This window comes from Harpegnathos saltator, unplaced genomic scaffold (genome assembly GCF_003227715.2).
Source record: "Harpegnathos saltator strain DR-91 unplaced genomic scaffold, Hsal_v8.6 scaffold328, whole genome shotgun sequence".
Lineage (NCBI taxonomy): Eukaryota > Metazoa > Arthropoda > Insecta > Hymenoptera > Formicidae > Harpegnathos > Harpegnathos saltator.
In genome coordinates, this window is record NW_020230126.1 from 289,197 (window position 1) to 309,996 (window position 20,800).

General features: G+C 46.3%; 1 protein-coding gene and 1 long non-coding RNA gene across 3 annotated transcripts in view; both read right to left on the bottom strand.

Annotated features, from left to right (window-relative positions):
* LOC112588874 (uncharacterized) overlaps positions 1–15,303 on the bottom strand; it is a 44,526-nt gene extending 29,223 nt beyond the window's left edge. Inside the window, exons 1-2 of the long non-coding RNA XR_003113097.1 lie at positions 14,837–15,303; positions 13,035–13,235 (exon numbers count right to left, since the gene is read on the bottom strand). This is a non-coding gene — a long non-coding RNA (uncharacterized LOC112588874). The remainder of the gene's footprint in view (positions 1–13,034; positions 13,236–14,836) is intronic.
* Positions 1–20,800, bottom strand: part of LOC105185347 (uncharacterized) — a 270,171-nt gene that overhangs the window by 198,346 nt on the left and 51,025 nt on the right. The gene's annotated exons all lie outside the window — the stretch shown is intronic.

Here is a 20,800-nt window from a genome sequence, read left to right on the forward strand (position 1 = left end):
GCGTTGACGTTGAAACAATGCGAACGCGTGACACGCACTTCCCTTCCATAATCCTCTTTCACACTTTTCCTTTCAGGTATCGACCGGAGGAGATTGAAGATTCGAGAGCTCTCTTCTTATCATTCGCATCTTTACTTTATGGTGTATCAGGAGTACCCATGAGTAATCGAGTCGATTTAAAACTCATTCTCATCAGTTTTCTACTTGAGCTGTGTAGCATATTAAATAAACAATGTGCAAACTATTCGAGTTTTTATGGAATTCAAACTATTCGAACATTTCGAACCGCAAAAATTTAAATACATTTAAGAGCCTACGAGTAAGGAAATTCAGGACTGATTTTCGGCTCAGTCAGATTTCTTAAGCCAGAACTCTTAAGAAGAACTCTAAGAAAAATCAATTAACGCAAAATTACTTACGCAAAATTACGCAAAAAGTGGAATTTCAATATTAATAATTATAACTCAGGATAATTCAGGAATTTTTTACACGAGAGCTTGACTCATCGCGTACGTTGCAATCGGAAAAAATATTTAGCGCATATTTGTGTCATCATACATTCAATCATTGTTATTATCCCTCTTAAACTCCCGGCTTAAACTTATTCGCGATAATATCGAGTAACTAATCTCCATATACCTGCATGTCATGTTGTTAATTGAAAATTAACTTTGAACGATTCGATTAGATTCGGTTTGTTCGATAGAGAAAATCTTCGATTCGCACATTCCTGATATAAACAAAATATTTGCTTGGGAGTGCTATTTGTAGGTGAGGTATTCAACTTATATCGTCGTTGATTAAAAGCTGAAAGCTTCGTCTGCAGGCTTTCAGACGCGTTTCGTTTTGGAATACTCGATTACTTATGAGCGCTTCTAATAATATCAGAAGAATTTTGATTGTGCATTCTTCGCTTCTCTCGACTCGAGCCACTATTGAAGCTCGGCTATCTCTGAAACATCTCTTATTTACGCGCGTCTCGGTCTAGTTAGTCCGTATTTACTTCACCATATTACGCTTTTTACTTTAGAAGTACTTGCTGAAGTAGAGAGTCAGCGAATGTCAAAGTGCACTCTCGATGTTTCCGTCAACAGCCGAGCCGTGCGTATTTCAAAAAGCGTCGTCAAAAATTTCAATTACTCGTAAAACAACCACGTCCGCGACACACACGGCGTTCCGCTATTCCCGCCTCGCGACATCTACGCATTTCATTAAAACCGAATTCGCAATCCACTCCGCAATCCTCTCTTTCAACCCGCTATACTTCACCCGAAGCCGAAGTCTCGCGTTTCCAGGCAACACGAAAATTACACGAGTCGAAGCGTCTCTGCCGAATGGAGCCCCTCTGCTCGTTCGCTCGCTCTCGCTCTCTCTCTCTCTCTCTCTCTCTCTCTCTCTCTCTCTCTTCTACGTCGCTTTTCCGTCATTGCGGAAACGTTGCCGCAAAATATCTCGACGGATATCGCGCGCGTAACCGCAGCCTCGTAAACTCGGTTTTTCATCGCTGCGTGAACTCACGACCGTCGGCACACTGTCGTCTCGCGCGACGTGCCGAACAAACGAGGCCGAGAGCGAACTCGGCGAGGGGCGAGAAAGTTTACCCCGCTTGCTAGAAGTTCCGCAGTTCGTTAATCGTCTCCGCGGGATATCTCGTATTGAAAAGTAGGAATGCTCAGAGCCAGGAAATCGCTCGCGATCGAGCCTTTCTCGCTCGGCCGGTCGGCCGGCCGCAGCGCGATTGGCTGCACTGTAGAATCGCTTCTCGCGAAAAACGGGCAAACTTTTCCACGCCGGCTAATCTCGCTCCTAATTGAATTTCTCCGCGCGGACCTGTCCGAGAGACATGCAGAGAGACAGTGGGGAGGGGTCTTAGCAGTTATAGATTTCCGCGACGAAAGAAAAGGCGCCGCGGAAAATCGATATCCGGACGGAAGGGCGAGGACGCGAGGGAGAGCGAGAGAAGAAAAAACGGCGCGAGAGAATTCCATCCGCGTTCGTCTTTACGAGGGTGAACTTTGGCGATTTAAATTCCACCTGGTCGGAATGTCCCGATAGTAACTTCCTTTCAATATTAACTGCCCCCCCCTGCTATATCTACTCTTCTTCCACTCAAAGTTCGATCTTGCGAGATGCGCTAAGGAACGATCGATTCAAGATTATCCCGCGTCGTATGACACGAGTCTTACATTTTCTTATTTCCTCACAATGAGCATTTGCATTCTACGCGAAGAGAAGTAAAATAAAAAAAAAAAAAAAAGATACAGCTTCTATTCTCTCTCTGTGCGCACGTTGGCTAATATCGCGTTGGCGTCGTTTTCTTAGGATTAGGTATTCGCGCGAGAGATTCTCTCACTGCATTTGCAAGCCGATTGCGTTTGCGTTTTCCGACGGAAAACTTGCGCCCGGGAAATCGTACATAAAGACCGACGATTGCGTTCGTCGTAACAATTACTGAGAACGTCGACCTCTGCATTGTAAAAGTGTATACTATATCGCGATATCGGAGGACGGCTATACGTATTCGCACATGTACATCGAAAAATGTCAAAAAGTCGAAACGTGCTGCGACAACGATTTCGGTGGCACTCTCGTGTCAAATGTTCTGGCAGCTGTTCGGCCGAAGCGTTTCGCTATTGGCAAACGATAATCATGTTTCACGAGCAGTCACGCGCGATATACCTATTCATTCTCCCGTTTCGAGATTACTCGATTTCATCATTGCGAAAGGAATCGTCCGTTACCGTAATTTTCTCGCATTTACGATTCGCAAAATTCAAATTCGAAAGAAAATTCGAAATAAAATTTTCAATTTGTGGTAATTGTTCCCTCGGCCAAGCGACGGTGCGCTACTTGAGATTACGCTGCAATCTGGCGAAATTGTCAAGATCAGCGAAGCTGACAGAGAAAATATAATTTCAATCTTAACTTTGTAAGAGACATTTAGAACTGATTATGACAAACGAGCGAAGATACATGTTCTTTAGAAAAAAAAAAAAAATGCTTGTTTCCTAAAGAATAAATGATCACTGTAAGACAAATTACTTCTTTTCTCTGCGGTTGGACAAATAAAAATAATACGATTCGTGTTCAGAAAAATTTCTTTAGATTATTAAGCGGTAAAGTTAATTTATTTTAATGCTCTCAGCCTAGGAAAAAAAGACGCGGTATCTCTCTAATACAGGATTACTTTCATTACCGTTCCTTTGTTCCGCAAAGCTACGTTAGGCCGAATAATCGATATGTAGAAGCTAATCCCATTCCCTTTTTTTCACGCCGCACACACGCGGCTTTACAATCGGCGTTAAAACTTGGAGCGCGTTTAACGGCCGACAAGCGACAATTACAATCCTCGCTCGGTCGAGATGTTCGATCCCGTGTTTCGCGTTGCCATGCGAATTTGTACGCAACCAGGCTGGGAAATAGAAACGCGAAACTCCGCGACACAGTGGAAATGGAGTCGCGAAGCTCGCGATAAAAATCATTAACTCGACGCGAGCGGATTTTCGTGCGGAATTCGAATTAACGTAGACAGGACGAATTCCAGTGAGAAGCGTGTCATTGTCAAATGATGATTGAAACGACGCTCCTTGTGACGCTCAAAAGACGAAATATAGCAAATCCCATTAACCGATACCTGCGTGAAAACGTATAAAATATCTCATTTTACACAACGTTCTATGTTAAAAAAAAATATATGCAAGCTATATAAACATCAACGTTTGTCGAATATTTATTTGCATAAAGAAGTCGACAGTCATCGGTTTTTATTTAAATTCGTTTAATCGAACAAAGTCGCGGCTTATTTTAAAAGTAATATAGAAATTATATACTAATATGATTGCAACAGTTGCAAACTGATTTGCAGGAAAATTACGACGAAAATGCGACCGATTAAAGCCAAGTCGGATAAAAGAGTGTCTATTATAATCCAAGTGAACTTCGTTACAGGTCGGAATTTCTATTTGAGATGGCCTGGCATGAAGATATGTACAATGTTGACAGTTGGAACCCTGCGATAAACGATCCCCCTGGAAATTTCTGCTGCGAAAAAATCGCGTGGTCTCGAGGTTCCCTCAACTCAAATCCTGAAGAGACACGAGCATCGCAACGAGTTGCGGATGGTCCTCCTCGCGCCGCGCCGGACGGAAATCGCGTGCCGCAGGTGACCGCGCGTGAGATGAGCAATCTCGTGTCCCGGGGATTACTCGATTATTTAACCGGCAGGGTGAAGGAAGGGCGTCATACGCCGATTCGGAGCCAATCGAAGAGCGACCACCGCTAGAGCTATTAGCTAATTTCGCGGCCAGTGCGTGTTTCTAGCGAGGGATTCGGCGGACCGGTTGCGCGCACAATGTGCGGAAAATTGCAGACATCACGTCGCGGCGTTATATCAGTCGTCGCGTTTATTTACGGTTTTTTCAAAGTCAGGCAAGCGACCATGCAAGCGAGCGAACGAGATTCAGCAGAAGCGATCAATTTCATGAACTCGCGAGTTACTACTAATAACGCGTGTTTTACGTAAAACACGCAAGCTCGTGAATGAAAATGAGAAGTGTCCCCCCCCCTCTCTCTTTTTAGCCGGCAATTCGGATATTATTCGACAAATGCGCGGTGCGAACAACGTTAAATCTCGCGCTACGCTCGTCCCACGAGATATTTTACATTTCGAGTTGACGTGCGCGGCGCAAATAAACTTCTAATTCAATTCGTTCGCGAATCGTAAACTCCGACGCGTTTTCAAACTAGACGCGACACGAGCTGCGCATGCAACGTGCGATAGGGACATCATCTTCCGGGATATTTTCGAACACGCATCGCGCCTCGCCGAACAGTTGTCACTGATGTCTATAGGGAATATCGCGCGCGTACAAGTTTGTCGTTATTCGCGAGTGAATTTCCATGGCCATGGGATGTGTAATGTAAATGAATCGCTGTAGATTTTACTCTCTCTCTCTCTTTCTCTCTCTGGCCCCGCGATTATCTCTCGTGCCGCGCTCGCGGGAACGAATAATTCATGAAACGATATTATCGATATGCGGGAAAGCCGCAAAATCAGCTACTTCTAATCCTGTAACTTTCAATGTACGAAATTCACTCACGGGGCGGCAGTTTATTACTTGGCTAATTTCCGCGTCGCTCGAGAAGCCGCGGATTTTCGACATCAACGATAACAATCCGTGGAAATTTTTCCGGCGGGGAAACAGACCATAATAATCGTCGAAATTGAATTCCACGGTGTCGTCCCCATGGCAAGTCCTCGACGACAATCGATACGCATGCGACTGTAATTCCGCGCAAGAAAAAGAAACACACACACACACACACACGCACATACGAGCACTTTCGTATATTCTGTATAATAATATTCCAATATTCGATATTTGTCCGTCCGATCGAGAGCGAAATGAAAACACAGAGCTGACGCGATCGCGCGGTAACTAGAATAACAAACGTCCAGACCGTGTTCCCGATTGCTTGAAACGCGCGACGACGGCGCCGCACGTTTCCGAAAGAACGTAATTAACTCTGTCACCGGTCGAGCGCAATCCCGCGCGGACAACGATATCGATCGGTCGCGCGATCGAATTATTGGAGACCGCGCGATGAGTCCGCGGATCCTACACAAGCGCGGGCGGGAACAATTCTCCGACGAGTCCTCGCAATCTGTTTACACACGAACGATAATGTCGATTTCGGCATTTTCCGATCAAACGAGTCCTGCCAGATATAATTTAAGAATCTACAATTATCCAGAGATAGAGACTCTGATGATAGTGACGTGAGATAGATAACAGACGGCGGAACGATTTGTCAGTTACATTTATAGGGCAGATATGCCGTGTTAAATCAATCTTTAAACTCATTAACTGTACTATTATGTAAATGTTTTGTTATGTTGATGCATCAACAAGTCTGTTAAAAGTTATTCTCAAATTTTCATACATTTTACGTAACGTGTTATTTAAAATAAATTCTCATCACCTCTCTCTCTCCCTCTCTCTCTCTCTCTCTCTCTCTCTCTCTCGATATTCCGTTATTCTGCGATAAATATGGGCACTATGTGAAAAATTCATAAAAAATATAATCATCGAAATACAGTTGATATTAAATTTATGTGAATCCACCTATCTAGGTGTTTTCCTGTTGCTATTTGATATTTTACACATTTTACGCAGATTTTACGCAGATTGAATTTTGCACATTACCGGAAGTGGAAGTGAACGTCGGGTGCTCCACGACTTCGTGATCACGTGAGCCACGTTTGTTCGGAGTAAGCTAAGCATCGATACAGGATACAAATATTCGATGCGACCCGCGAACGTTTTCGCCTGTAAATATTAGGAGCGCGCCAGTTTAATTCAATTTACGTCGTTTAACGCGTGTTTATGTGCGCGTGATGTTACAGTTACAGCACATGTGTGTGTATATATATGAACACGCATACCATATACATACACACATGGTGAAGTTTCTCTCTGCCATTCGTGGACACCCGTAATTAATTGACGAAATTACTATTACGGCCGAACGTGACTAGCAAACAATATTAGATATAGAAGCGGTTAGAATAGTTGCGCGTAAAAAATTTGACCAAACCGTGCGAGTATTTTATAAAAGTGCGCAGCACTCGCTTTCTTTTCTTTTGTATCGAAACGTCGATATCTCGCTGAATTGTGCAAATCGCTGCTGCACAAGTCGACCTCGCGCTCGAATTGTGTATCTTACAAGACGGAATAACTTTAAGATTTCCCGCGAACGAAACGCACAGGGTAGCAATGGATATTTCGATAGGGAATTGCCTATCGAGTCTTTTCGTGTGATTCTAATGGGAATTGTTAATTCAACCGCCTCCGGAAAGCTTCGGTCAATATTTACCAACGTGCTCGCGTTGCGCGTTTACTCCGCGTCGTTTATTTCCGTTCGCCGCGCAATCGTCGGTTTTTCCGATTTGAGAAGACGAGATCTAAATTCGTTGTGGGAGAGAGAAATCGCTTCGAAAAAACGACTGAAACGAACGCCCGCTCGGCGTATTTTCGGCGAATATCGAGTGATGAAGTGTGCGCGAGAAGCGCGATTCCGCGGAGCCTAGTTTCGTGCGCGAACTTGGAGCGAAGCTTACGATTCAACGTAACTACCGATGCGGTTGGATAAGTGAACTTGGAGATCGAACTTTAATTAAAATTCCATTGGAATTTTAAGAGAGAAAGAGAGAAGGGCGAGGAGAGGAAAAGAGAAAGAGGGAACGGGAAAGGCGAAGCCCGGGGAAAGAAGGGAGTTTTCCGAGCGAATGTCAGCGGTATCGCGTCAAGAACAAAGTCAAAGTCGTTTGCGAAACGAATACCGCGGTTAATGCGTGTATGCGTGCGTTTTAACAATGCATATAATCAACTATTATTTAACTGCTATTTTCATGAGGAGCTAATAACGAAATAGTAAATGCAAAATCGCGACGTTCGCGACGCACTGCGTTAATCAGTGCACCTATAGTATGACGCATAAAATATTATCATCATTATTACGATTATGTCCCGTTGTTAAATACCGACCTGATCGCGAGCCTCGATCGTTACGAGGCTCACACGCCGGTGGTACCTGCTGAATTCGGTCATGCGTAAGGAGATTCACAAATCTGTTATATATCACAGCAAGGGAGTGCAATAGTCGTGTAATTCCGTGTAAAGCACGGCGCTATCATCGCGAATAATTACCGCCTCTACGAACGAACCGAGTCGTTTAACAAAGTAATAAAATCCAGATGAATTGCGCGCAAGAGATTATAATTCTTTCCCCCCTCTCCCCTCTCTCTCTGTCGCTGTCTCTCTCTCTCTCTCTCTCTCTCTCTCTCTCTCTCTCTCTCTCTCTCTCTCTCTCTCTCTCTCTCTCTCTCTCTCTCTCTCTCTCTCTCTCTCTCTCTCTCTCTCTCTCGACTATCACGCTAGTTAGCGCCAGCGAAGCAAAATGTTACGTCAAACGGTCGCGTGATCCGGCTTTGCATCTCGTTCTCGAAATTGCGGCGTCGCCGTTACTCGCTGTAACGTCGCCGCCGCTGCCGGTCCAAAAAGTACGTTGTAATCCGCAAAGTACGTACGTACGACGTAGCGCGCTTTAACAAATGTACTACTCGCCCAGAGCCCGTGTACAGACTAAACGGCCGGTTTAACGGACCTTCGGAGAGAGCACCGGCTTATTCAAGGATTCGACGTTAAGCCGATTCGAAGATTCGGAATCTCGCCTCCGTTCTATCTCTCTCTGTCTCTCTCTCTCTCTCTCTCTCTCTCTCTCTCCCTTTCTCTGTGCGTCCCTCTTTCCCTCTCTCCCTCTCTCCCTCTTTCACCTCACGGCTCGATGATCTAATTTCAAAAGCCAGCGGCGCTTTTGTCGCGCTTTGGCCGCTCATACTACGTGTAAGTGTGTGCGCACGTATGAAGTTAAATCCGCGGCCGAGTTTACCGTCGATTGCAAACGTCCAGCGACGACCCTAATCGTTACGAATGGCCGGGAAGGCGAATCTTCGCTGTCGGGAGGGAACACTCCTCCCTGCAAGATTACCCGACGAAATCGGTTGCGATTATCGAGCAAAACACATCCTCGCGATCGGACCTGTCGATTGCGCGAATTTACGCGAACGAGCCTCGTGTCCGCGCCTGTTATTTGTATCCGTTAACCTTCCATGCTTGTCGGGCGCAATGCGCCTGACAAGCACGTTTTGTAGTTAATATATATGTATCAGAAGGGCGTCTCTCTCTCTCTCTCTCTCTCTCTCTGTGACAGTGTTCTCTCCTATTTACACCAGCACGTTATCGCAAGCAACAGTAATGTTTGCAGAGTAATGTTTTGTCAAGATATAATTAAAGATAATTAAAGATAATTAAAAATTAAGAGATTGCGCACGACGGTGGTAAAACAGAGAGGTCAAAACATGCTCCCGACTTTGTATATCCAAGCTCCGAGCTTGTTTGTTAATTGTCAACATGCGACCGCCGTGTGACTCGGCTGAAATTACCCCGTCACAGAGAGGGAGGGACGGTCGCTGTCGCACGGCCCGCAGCGATCGAAGATGACGCTAATGTTAAATGCTACAATTTATCTTCGTTTTCGTACGGAGCTTTGAGCATACTGCAACATGTCGCGAGTCTTCATCAATTTAGATTGTGCTATCTCGTAAGAGTCATTAATTTGGTCTAACGAGCACCGTGATTAATGGGGGAGTGCATAATAATTGTTAGTTCACTAGATCCGGTAAAAGCGTCATGCTCGAGTAACACGGTGAACTTGCGCGCCAAGTAACATAAATGCACCGAGTGACATGACTTACGCAAAGTACATAAATGCAGCTGCATTGTACGAGCGACATCACGCGCATCGCGCGTCGACACCGGCCGAATTGTATGTATCGTTAAATCGACAATAATAATGAGCCGTTATAACGACGATAAGAGAGAGCCCGAGCGGCTCGGGCTTTATCGTCGTCACGCTACATCGAATTTGCATCGTATCTATTTTTCCCAGCGCCGCGTTCGCTCGATAATTCCGCAAAACAGCCGATTCGCCGATAACGACGCGCGTCCGCAACTTTTAATAGTCATTATACACCGCTCGCGCGCGCGCGTCCCTCTCCCCCCCCCTCTCTCTCTCTCTCTCTCTTTCTCGCAGCGTTTCCTGCCGTATAAATAAACCGGTTCCCCCATTCACATCGCTCTTCCGCGGCGTTCGCTTTTGCATTCAGCGCGCGTCGCATTTTTCGGCTTTCTTACGATCTCCGATGCCGTTACGTCGTCGCCCGTCCGCCATTCTTTCGCCCGCGCTCCCTCGCCCACCCAACGTATCTATTCTGTTGTCCCCCGACAGTGAAAAAAGCATCCCCTGTATATCTCTCGCCAGCCAAAGTTTTGCGCCTCGCCTCTTATCTGCAGCTCACGGGCCATCGCGTCTGCACCCTGAGAGATATAGTCTATATAGTGTGTGTGTGTGTGTGTGTGTGTGTGTGTCTCGGCCGGCGCTCACGCGTGCAAGTAAGTAAGTACACACGCATGCACGCACGCACACGTACGCCCAGGGACAGGAACGCGGAAATTGCGATTTTGTCGCCTGCGATGAACAACGCGCGCGCGTGCGTCTGTCGTTTATCCGAGAAAAGCTGCATTCGTTCGCTTCATGGAGCACGCCCCGGAATTTATGATTACGACGGCGCAACTACGCGCTTGTCCCCGAAGTGACAACTGAGGCCTGCCGATAGTAAATCCCCTCGAGGGCTTGACACGTATACGCGCCACGTATCGTGTCCAGTGCGATATCTTCGCGCTGTATACGCTATGCGCATCTAATATGACGATTGGATTCTATATATTCCGTTCCTTTGTCACTCTGAACGCGCTGTTGAGTGCGTCAGAGGATTCACGTTTTGTTGGACAAAACGTCGTTGGCAGATTAAAGAAGAATTTTAAAAGGACTGGTTAACAATGCAGAAGCGTGCATTGCTGTGAAAAATAGTCGATCAAAGATAATAGATATTTCTTGATGTTGATGAAAGAACCGACCAGCGAATAAAATGGAGCGTTACTACATTCGCTGCTACACTAGGAAAAATGTATTGTTGCGTGAACCATAATTTTGTTGCAACAACGAAATAATTTGGTTAAAATATGCCCAACAAAAAAACTGTTTAGTTCCTGTAAACAAATATCTTGTTTGATTATAGTTTGTTCGTATAACGTAATATTTTTGTTATAGCAACCAAAAGGCTTTAACTATATGAATTTTGTCAAAAATACTATAATTTTTTCTTAATATATAAAATCTAAATTTTAGTGCACAGAAAGACAAAATAGTATCCATTGGGCATTATTTTAGTTTACGTAAAATAATATTTCGTTATTATGTAATTTTTACGGATAAAATAACTAGAATGCTTAATTTTTATATATGAAGTCTAACAACAAAATCATTTGGTCCAGAGAACAAAGCAGAAAAATATATTTAGTTGAAACAACTAAATATTTATTGTTATATAAAATAAGATATTTGGTTGCTTTTAAGAAATGCCTCAACTAAACAGTTTTGTTAGAGATGCTAAATTTTTTTCCTAGTGTACACTTGGTTTTCAGAAGAGGCAAAACAGACGTGTTCACGCGCTTCATTTTTCCTGAATAATCTTATATTCTAATTTTCTACGTAAATTTATCCCCCCGAGAGAGAGAGAGAGAGAGAGAGAGAGAGAGAGAGAGATGATGTATTTTTTATTCAAATTCTATTTTGTCCTTTACCGTACCCTGGCAGACAAATCAGTTATTTGCGCGGTTAATATTTTGCCCAGGATGGTCGGGGGTAATTTTGAATAGCGTCACGTTTAAATTGTCACGGCTAAATGTGCGACGCGAAAACGGATCATTTAATTTTATGGATGCCCCTATTTTGCGGAAGCTTCGAAGCGATTATCTCTCCGCCTCTCCCCTTCGCGCTCAACATCTTAAATCGACCCTGTTCTGTATTCTCGATCGGCGTCGCCGTCGCCCTCGCCGTCGCGACGCCACGTCAAGGCGTGTATAGGCTAAGAAATCTCCCCGGTCTCGATTGAGATCGGAATAATCGGAATAATTTCAAGTACGACGTGCAGAACCCGCGTTGAGTCGATGTCAAAATGGAAATTCCGAGGGACGTGCGCTGTTTCCTTTCAGAATGCAAATTTCGATACGGGGCGGACTACACAAGCCCCCCTGCTCTCTTCTCCCTTGTCGCTTCTTAAACCGGCACGATAATTACATAGGAAGCATGGAAGCAGGTAATCATATTTTTACACGTCGGCTTTAGAAAAAATTACAAGTCGCGCGCGCATCGCCGATGCTCTGCGATTTTTTCACGCGTCGATTTCTCGTCTCGCGCATCATCGTTCGTGCGCTTTTACTCGGGTGCACCAGATGCCGCACTTTGTCCGCGTGAAACACTACGTTGAATCGTGTCCTGGATCTCCGAGCAATCTCCCAAGACAAACCCCGCTTTAATCCGCTAATATCGCTTGACGAAAGTCGCCACGCGGAAACGCGTGGTGGCGCAACGCGAGCGCGACGAGATGAGATGAGCAGGGAGGAAAGTAAAATCACGCTGAATTCGGCAGTCACCGATCAGACGACGTTGAATGGCCGGAAGGAGGAGCGTCCGGTAAGCAAACAACGCACACGTACAACACGCTTTCAGCGCGGTTTCCAATGCTCCGGCTCTCGGGTGCCGCCACGAGACAGTTTACCGCGCGGTTAATCGCGCGCAATTAACTCGTTACTTGGTCCTTTCAATCGAATTTTGTCCCTAACCTTCCGGCCAGTACCTCGACTGTACAATCGCGCGACTCTCGCGTGGATCTAACCCCGTATGCGCATCCATCCCCCACGTCTACTTGCGCCCGACGATGCGTTTATGCATGTATTGCGATTTTCAGGTCGAATGTGTCTCGCACGCGAGGAACCAAAATTCGCAAGCTCGTAGAATCGCGAAATGTTTTAACGGAGTGCGGCGTCTGTACCTTCGGTCGTGCATTTAGCGCCGTTTTATCGTTATCCCTTTTAATATCCTTGCTGCCGGCCTGACCGCTTAAATCACGAAGTTGCTTGGTTAACGATCGTACTACGCGTACGTCGTTTGTAACAATCACAATACATAATCCTGATCTCACCCTATTAACTTTGCTGCGGAGGGGTGAAATACAGAGGTTCATTAAAGGCGAAAAATGTGCTCGCCGGCAAATTGTCTATCTCCCTCCCTCCTTCTTCTCTCCCCCTTCCTCTCTCTCTCTCTCTCTCTCTCATGGACTTTATAAACGCGGGAACTTCCGTAAACCGCTGCGGAGAACGACTTAATACCATTAAAGACACCTTCCACGGATACGTTCGCAATAAAGGCGACTGGATGTTTCATAAGGCGAAGAAAATTGGATAGATTGGGAAACAATTCTTCTCTCGAGGAACTTGGATTTGTTATTGCCGAAAAGTCCGCAACACACAACCGTGGTGGATAGTAATATAAATTCAATCATTCAAACTTACAATCGAAGTTGTCGATGCTCGATCCAAGTATCTCCTCCTCTTGAGAACGACAATGAAAGGAACACGCGCGACGATCACTTTTCACAGGAATTTTAATCACGAGCGCTCACGATCGCTTATTAATTTGCAATTATTCCTCCGATGTGGCCGATCGAGATATATTACAGACACCTCGATATATCTCAGATTATAGATATCGATCTAAGAAATAAGTCGTCTAATTAATCGTGCGTAACAATATAAATTGAACGTTCCCAGTCACAGACTGGGAAACTTGGTACTTTTTTTGGAAAATCTCGAAGAAATTGGTGGCTTGTGTCGCGGTAAAAATTTAATAGCTTCTAAATATTTCTTTCGTAGGAGCAACTACAAAACTCGTCGATGATAATTTTCGTCGTAGTCAATCAAATTTGTATGATGTTTAAAAATATCAATCAAATGTTTCGGGAAAGTAAAGTCTCCAACTGTGTGTGCAGAATACTTTACTTTAATGTATAACAGAGATCAGCGTAGTATCACTCTTTAATTAATGGTCTCCGTTATAACGACGATCACGCGGGATCACAAATGGAATTGGATCGTAAACTTTGTGGTGCATCATTAATGAGATAACTTCCACCCTCGAAGGGTGTATCTAATTAGTTTACGTTGGACTTCGATAGCATTCAACGGTGATTACTGTTAGAGCGACAAGTGGTAAGGATAAAGCCGCGTCTTAGACGAATTTTCCCTCGCACGATAGTTGTATCGAAAACTTGTCGTAAATCGATTTAACTCTACCGGTTATTTCATACCGGATATTCAACAGTACAAAGAAGCAGCAGCCCAAATTATCCAATTGAAAAAGTATCATCCGTCAAATTATCTGCCGGAGAAAAATCTCCTTCTCTATCCCAAGCGAATCAATCCTTAAAGTTCGAATGTTGTAACTCCAACGCGATAGATAATTACGTAAAAATTACCACGATGAGTATTTAATTCAATTGCCACGATCGAACTTTTCCTCTGAATTTTTCATCGGATTGACCGTTGCGATTCATAAAATATTAATCTCTGTACTTGTAGCTGTACAACTTGTAGTTCCTAACTCGCAATTAATTTCCTCTAAACATTGCCGGTCAATCATGAACTTTCATCATGTCGTTACGTTACTAACTTCGGTCCTCGGAGAACCGCATAGTCTTTGGCGGTGGTTCCTTAACAGGTCTAACAGGGTTCGCATCATCGACGAGCAGTGAACTATTCCGCGTTGTAATTAGCGTTTATCGTCCGTGTGCAGTAATCCTGCCATGACAATTGTTTTCGGTCAATGACCGAATCGTTATCTCCGACTTGTTGATCTTTTCTTATTTTCGATGTCGCGATTTCGGCAGTTTCGTGTGGCGGCAGTTTACGATATTCACGATCAACCGCACTTTTCGAGACGACTAATCAAGTCGTACACACTAATTTAATTGAAGAGATTTGAAAATTACCTAGGCATTTTTCACGTTATGTGTTACAATACAGTTGACGTAAATTCACGTTCTTTGAATCAAAGGTAACTCTTCAGTTCGAGATATCAATCCACTCTTCCGAGAGCTTGACACGCAATTTCGCCAAATTATCCATGAATATCCGGGAATATTGCCAACATGTCGCGAGAATACACGCGACAATCTGTCCGATAACCTCCACATCCGCGACGATTACGACGAGCGCAATCGTAACGATCCGAACTAACTTTCACGCTCGAACATCACGTGACAAGCCATCAATTTCTATCGCCGACTTATATCCTCGATCCTCGCGCATCTTCCCACCCTCTTTAATCTTCGTCACCTTGCAGAAGGTGTCTCTCTCGTGAACGCCGCCGCTCTCATTCGCCAATTAACAACCGATCCCGTTACCTCTTCGATCCCGCTTCACCCCGATATAAGCACTGTCGCCAATTCTCTCCCTTCTCTATCACGCTCCCTTATCATTCCCAGCACTTGTTAACTCGCGACGAGAGTCCTCACGATCCCCGAACGCTCGCGAGCACCGTGTCGGGCCCAACTCGCGCGATCGTGTTCGACGACGCCGAGATCCTGTCGCCGTCGTTTTCGTCCTCGTCCTCGTCCTCGTCCCTGTTGCCGTCGTCGTCGTCTTGGAAGAAAGAGAGAGAAGGAGAGGAAGGTCGTGGGGTCGAGACGTCACACGTTGTACGTGGTCAGTTCGGCGTCGTGGAGCGCACTGAGAGTGTAACAGCCCCGCCCGCTACGAGGAAACTCGACGCCGGGCGTCGCGTAGATTCATCCCCATCGGTTGCCCGGAGCAACGCCGGCGTACACGGGGAGGCGACGCGAGCGCGACGCAAGCGTCCCAGACAACCACCCCGTAGTCCCAGACGACGCGCCGCGGCCGGTGCGTGCCGGACGAGGGTGCGGAGGGGGCTCTATCGCCGATATCGCCGGTCGTCGAGTCGCGCCCGTAGATCATTTCGCTCATACTTGACTTGATAGTCAAGTAGCAAAAAGAAGCTCCGAAATGTCCAACTTTACTCCCAGTAACCGCCCGTGAGTTGAGTCGATCCGATCGCTACACCATCCTGCGCCCCTTGTTTACGACTTTAACGAAGTTCGCGGAGAGTTCTTCGCGAATCCGATACATCGAATTTCAATGCGATTAATGATATTCGATGATCCGGTCTGATGGTATAACGTACGACTTTGTAGCTATCCTACATGTGTATAATTTATAACATGGTAATTAAATGGGGATTTATAATAAATTTATAATGTGAAATAACAAAATGTGTAGTATGAAATGGATTTACCGCGCGATATGCGCGATATGCGCGATATGCGCGACATAACGTTAAGATTATTATGTGTATGAATTTCATAACCAATTCATAATTACTATTTTTAGGGTTACTCTTGAATAATCAAGCGTTTCGAGAATGGAAGTTCGAGAATGGATATTTAGAAGTTCGCCAGCTTACAATGTTTTTTCGTCTCTTGATCAACGACATCATTTGAGCATCCGACCGACCGACAAAATAGCACAGCAGAAGGACAGCACCGACAGGAATGAGAGAATCTTATAAATACTTAATTACTCACGGGTACATCCCCGATATTTCAAACCACCCCGCTTCTATACCAGCTTACTCAGCTCAGCTCTCATCGCGGAGAGCTCAGCTCTCCGCGAGATTCTCACGTCGGCCATAAAACGACCATCGGAGCGCGTCATATGCACACACAATAGCGATATGCGCGTCGAAGCAGACAGAGAAAGAGAGATGGAGAGAGGTGTCGCGCGCGCGTAACGTCGCATCTAGATATTTATTTTTACACCGGTCGTAACAAAGGGAGACCACCACCAGAGCCTTGCCGTTGCCGTTGTACATTAAGGTCGCTGCGATAACGCGAGTCGATACGCAGCGGGACAGGGATGTTCCGAATCACTGATCGAGTTCCGCGAATTGCAAGGTGGTGAGCCTTGCACGCGCGTGCAGCAAGCCGCCGAGAGTGCATCGCGGTTCACCGCGAACTCCTCTCGACGCAGATATGCGGATAATGCGGCGTCCGTCGTCATCGTCCTTCCCTTCCCCGTGTAAGACGACCCTGCGTTTCTACTTTCGCGATATCATCCCTCCCCGCCGCGTCCGTCCTTGGCCGCGGTAAACGCGAGCGCGAGCGCGAGCGCGAGCGCGAACGCGAACGAGGGGGAAATCCCGGCGGATTTCACGGCACCGTACACCGCTTAAATAAGCAATAAGGCACGGCGATGAATAAGAAGTTCCGCGGCACTTTTTTCCGTGTACTGTCGCCACTGAACGCTGCGGGGTGTTCCGTTAATAAAATGCGACGAATATCTGCCTCGGAATGTTCGTAAGGAAGCGTCGCGGGGCGGCTGTCGTCCGCCGCCCCGCGAGAGATATATACGACGACGAATACAAATCTGAGAGGAAAAAAGCCGATCTTTTTTACCAATACCAATGCGCGAACATTTGGTATTCAGATACGGAGAATATGAAACGCGATTCGCAAGTAGGAAGAGGCCAAGGACACATTCTTTTCTCATACTCGCGCTCGCCGCTCGCTAAAACTGAAACGTCAAAACACTGAAAGCGTAAAAATATCAGGGGTGCTCGTGAGTGTAATCGAGCGTGAGACACACGCGTAAAGGTCTCAAACGGACAAGGGATTTTATTCTTTAATCAACGACAAGTAAGAAACAAGTACCAGAGTCCTGTAGTAAGTACCTAATTACTTATGGGCTCACTTATGGGATCCCTCTGATACTCCGAAACGTTTCCCGGCCGGAGAGCCGTCACCGATGACCGTGTCCGATGAAGAATCACCCTTCGCATCGCGTCTGTATTTGATCGTTTGATGCGTCAAGCCGTATTCGCAAGGCGACCGCGACCCCGATGTGTCGCATCGAGCGAGCCGCTCGCGCGTTACGGTACATGTGGCCGTTGGCGGGTCAGTTATCGATTCTCGGCGTCGCTAGATCGTTCATTTACCTTCACTACCAAGTCGGAACCAAGCGACATACACGCGCCATGTATGGCCCCCACCGTACGCACCGGTCGTCCCTTCTTGCAACGACCTACATATGTCTTTCGATCGAGCCTCTACGACGAGCTTCTACGCGCGGTTGAATTTCGAATATCGATCCCTCGGCGAGTTATCGCGCGACGCGATCGATCGGAACAAACATTAATCTTGGCCGGTCGGCCGGCTGCGAGACTCGCATCGCCGGTGACCGACGCTAGCGCGGCTCTCCCATCAATTCGCCGTCCGGTAATTGAATCGCCAATTAAACGTTTCCAGCCGAGCCCGGCTCTCGCAGTGGATGTAAAAAGTGAGGAGCAAAGTTGGCGGCGGTCTATCGAGAACATCCGGAACTCCCGGACCAATCCGACTCGACTCGCGCGATATTACGAAGCGGCATAATTATCTGATTTCCCTTTGCGACGACTACTCCCGCGACTACTATCTCGTGAGTACCTCGATATTTTATCGACCCAACCCCTCCCTCCCTCCCCCCTCCCCGTCGTCCCACTCTCGGCGCTATTCGAAAACCATTTTGCCATTTCGCCTCGGCCCGAGACTGATCTCTCGGAGGCAGCTCGGAGGATACGCATACGCGGAGGCTGACAAAAGTCGATCGTTACCACTCGCGAGTAGCAAACGACATTACAAGTAATCCGTTATAAATGCGCGCTTCTCCGCGTGGGCGCGTATCTCCCCTGCTTAACGGCGAACGCAATGCATCGCCAACTCTGCAAGCTTGCTGCAGCTTACACGAGACGACAGGATGATTGATGCTGCAATTGGAACGGGCTAAATTTCAACACTCACTGACGGGCGCGTTAATGGACACCTGCTGTGGTGGGTGCGGGGCGAAATCTTTTCACGTATCGTGTTTCCCTAACTCGTCTCGCCTCTTATTCTTCAATTTTATATCCATCAGCCTCCTCTGAGACGATTCCTCCCGCGCGAGGAAGCGTTTTCACATACACAGCATTCTCGTCGTGAGTACTCTGCTCCCCCTCCCCCCTCCCCCTCCTCTTTCTCTCGCTCTCTCTCTACCCGCGGCAAATTGCTCATTTTTCTTCGAATTACGTCCGCCGAAACGATTCTCACGCAGATCGACGTAATTCGAATCAGCTGGCAACTCCATTATAAAGCGTATCTCCCGCGGTTCAACGAAATTCATCATCCTCTCCGATGGTTATCGATATCCGGCGCGCTTCAATTCCGGCTAAACGGCTGCGTGAGCCCTACGTCGTTCTTTTCTATTTTCCGGTCTTCCTTTTTCCCATACGTGCGCCGTTTCCACGCTATTAACCGGCCGTCTGATCGGCAATTGCCCGATATCTCTCTCGGTGCGCTCGATTATGAGTCGCCATCAACGTACGAGTCCCTACCGACGATCGCGCTGTTTTGCATCCCAATAACTGCGATCCGTCTATCGTGTTATCGAACAAAACGCGCCGATACCGATTAAGAAGTACGACTCGACCCTCGACCCCCGCTAGGACGACGACGACGACGACGACGACGACGACGACGACGACGACGACGACGACGACTCTTTCGTCCCTGCTAGCGCGTGTTGAACGTGCCTCGATACAATTTTAGTTAATTCATTTCAACGTAATTACTCATCGCGTAATTAATGTGTATAAAATTATTTGCATTCATTAATTTTAATGGAATTAAAATTACGATGGGCAGAAAAATACTTTTGTTCGATGTAAATCCACGTTCGCGTACATTTCGCGCATGTAAATTAATTCAGACCTCGGTCGGCCGAAACTCGAACGCGGTATAAATAGGGAGATATTTATTCGGGACCAGGTGTCGTCTCCGAAACGACGGCAAGTCGCTGAATATTGCGAAAAAAAGAGGGAAAGAGAGGGAGGTGTTAAGTGATGACGGCAGTAGCAGTAGTGGCCTGTGCACGCGGCATCTCGTTAAAGACCTGTCCAATTTTCCTTTCGCCAACGTCCGCCGTCGTTCGTGTTCTTTCCGTTACAATCCGCCCTAATTAAACGTATTCCACCGTGCATTCCCACCTCGCAAGAAAACCCAGAGCACGAACGGACGACGTATTGTACGCGAGCGAGACGTGTCTCGTTAAGTGTAATTTTTTCCCCCGAGAAGACCGCGCGGAAAACACACAGTTTAAAACAAGTAAGCAAACAAATTACGTGCTAAAGTCTTTGTGAAATATTAAAAAACGGCTGCGTCGCCTTTCTTTAAGTTTACTCTTATGATTTCTATCCACGAGTCTATCCAGGTAAACAAACGGTAATGGTGGGGAAACTTTACAATCTTTTAATTACTTTGCTTTTATGAGAAAAGCATATCGTATTGAATTGATCGTTATGCTTGTATCGTATAACGATATAATTTTTTCGTTACACTGACGAAGCAATTTAGCTAAAAGCTACTCTTCGATTTTCGAGTCACATTTTACATGACATGTTTTGAGCAAATTCCGATATTTCTATTCTATCGTTTCATGTGACAAATATGAGGACGCCACGTGTAGGAACTTGTATATAAACTCATCGACACATCGACGAGGAAACTTACGGGTTACTTTAAATACATCTGTCTGTCTAGTCTAATGAGCTGACAAGTCGGACAAGAAGAAAGAAATATATCATCCAAATAAATTATAATCCAAAATAAGGGTCGCGCGCGAAGCCAAGACTTAGCAATCCGCGCGATTGGACGTGCCTTATCAAGCGTCGGCTTGGTGCGAATCAAATCCGCTATTGCGGAAACGGGTCGTGAGAGAAAAGGGTACGATCTGATAGTTCGCGATGAATGGACGGAACGTGGTGGCCAGCTGGCGAGAGTTCCACGGCGCGGAGGAAGAGAAAACGAGGAAGGAGAAGTTGCGCGCCGTCGGGCATCCGCCCTTCGGCCCAAATGCTTCGGTTTTTAACGTAACCCCTCGACTACCGGCACCCCGCGAGGCTAAATCGCTTCGTGACTCCGCCCCTTAATAGCTCAGTTTACCGCGACGATCATTAACAAAAAAGGGCCATTAGTATTCCCCCTCCCGATAACTGCAGTTAAATTTGAATAACTATTACGAGAACACACGGCCACCGTGTAAACGGCGGCCGTTGATAATCCAGTAATTAGAAATAACAGATGGGAAAATATTTGTTTTGCAACGCACGAAATACGAGAATGATGAGGATGTTATAAAGTCGAGTGGGTAGGCACAAAACAATGCGGGAAAATTCGCCTCAGACTGACAGATGTAAC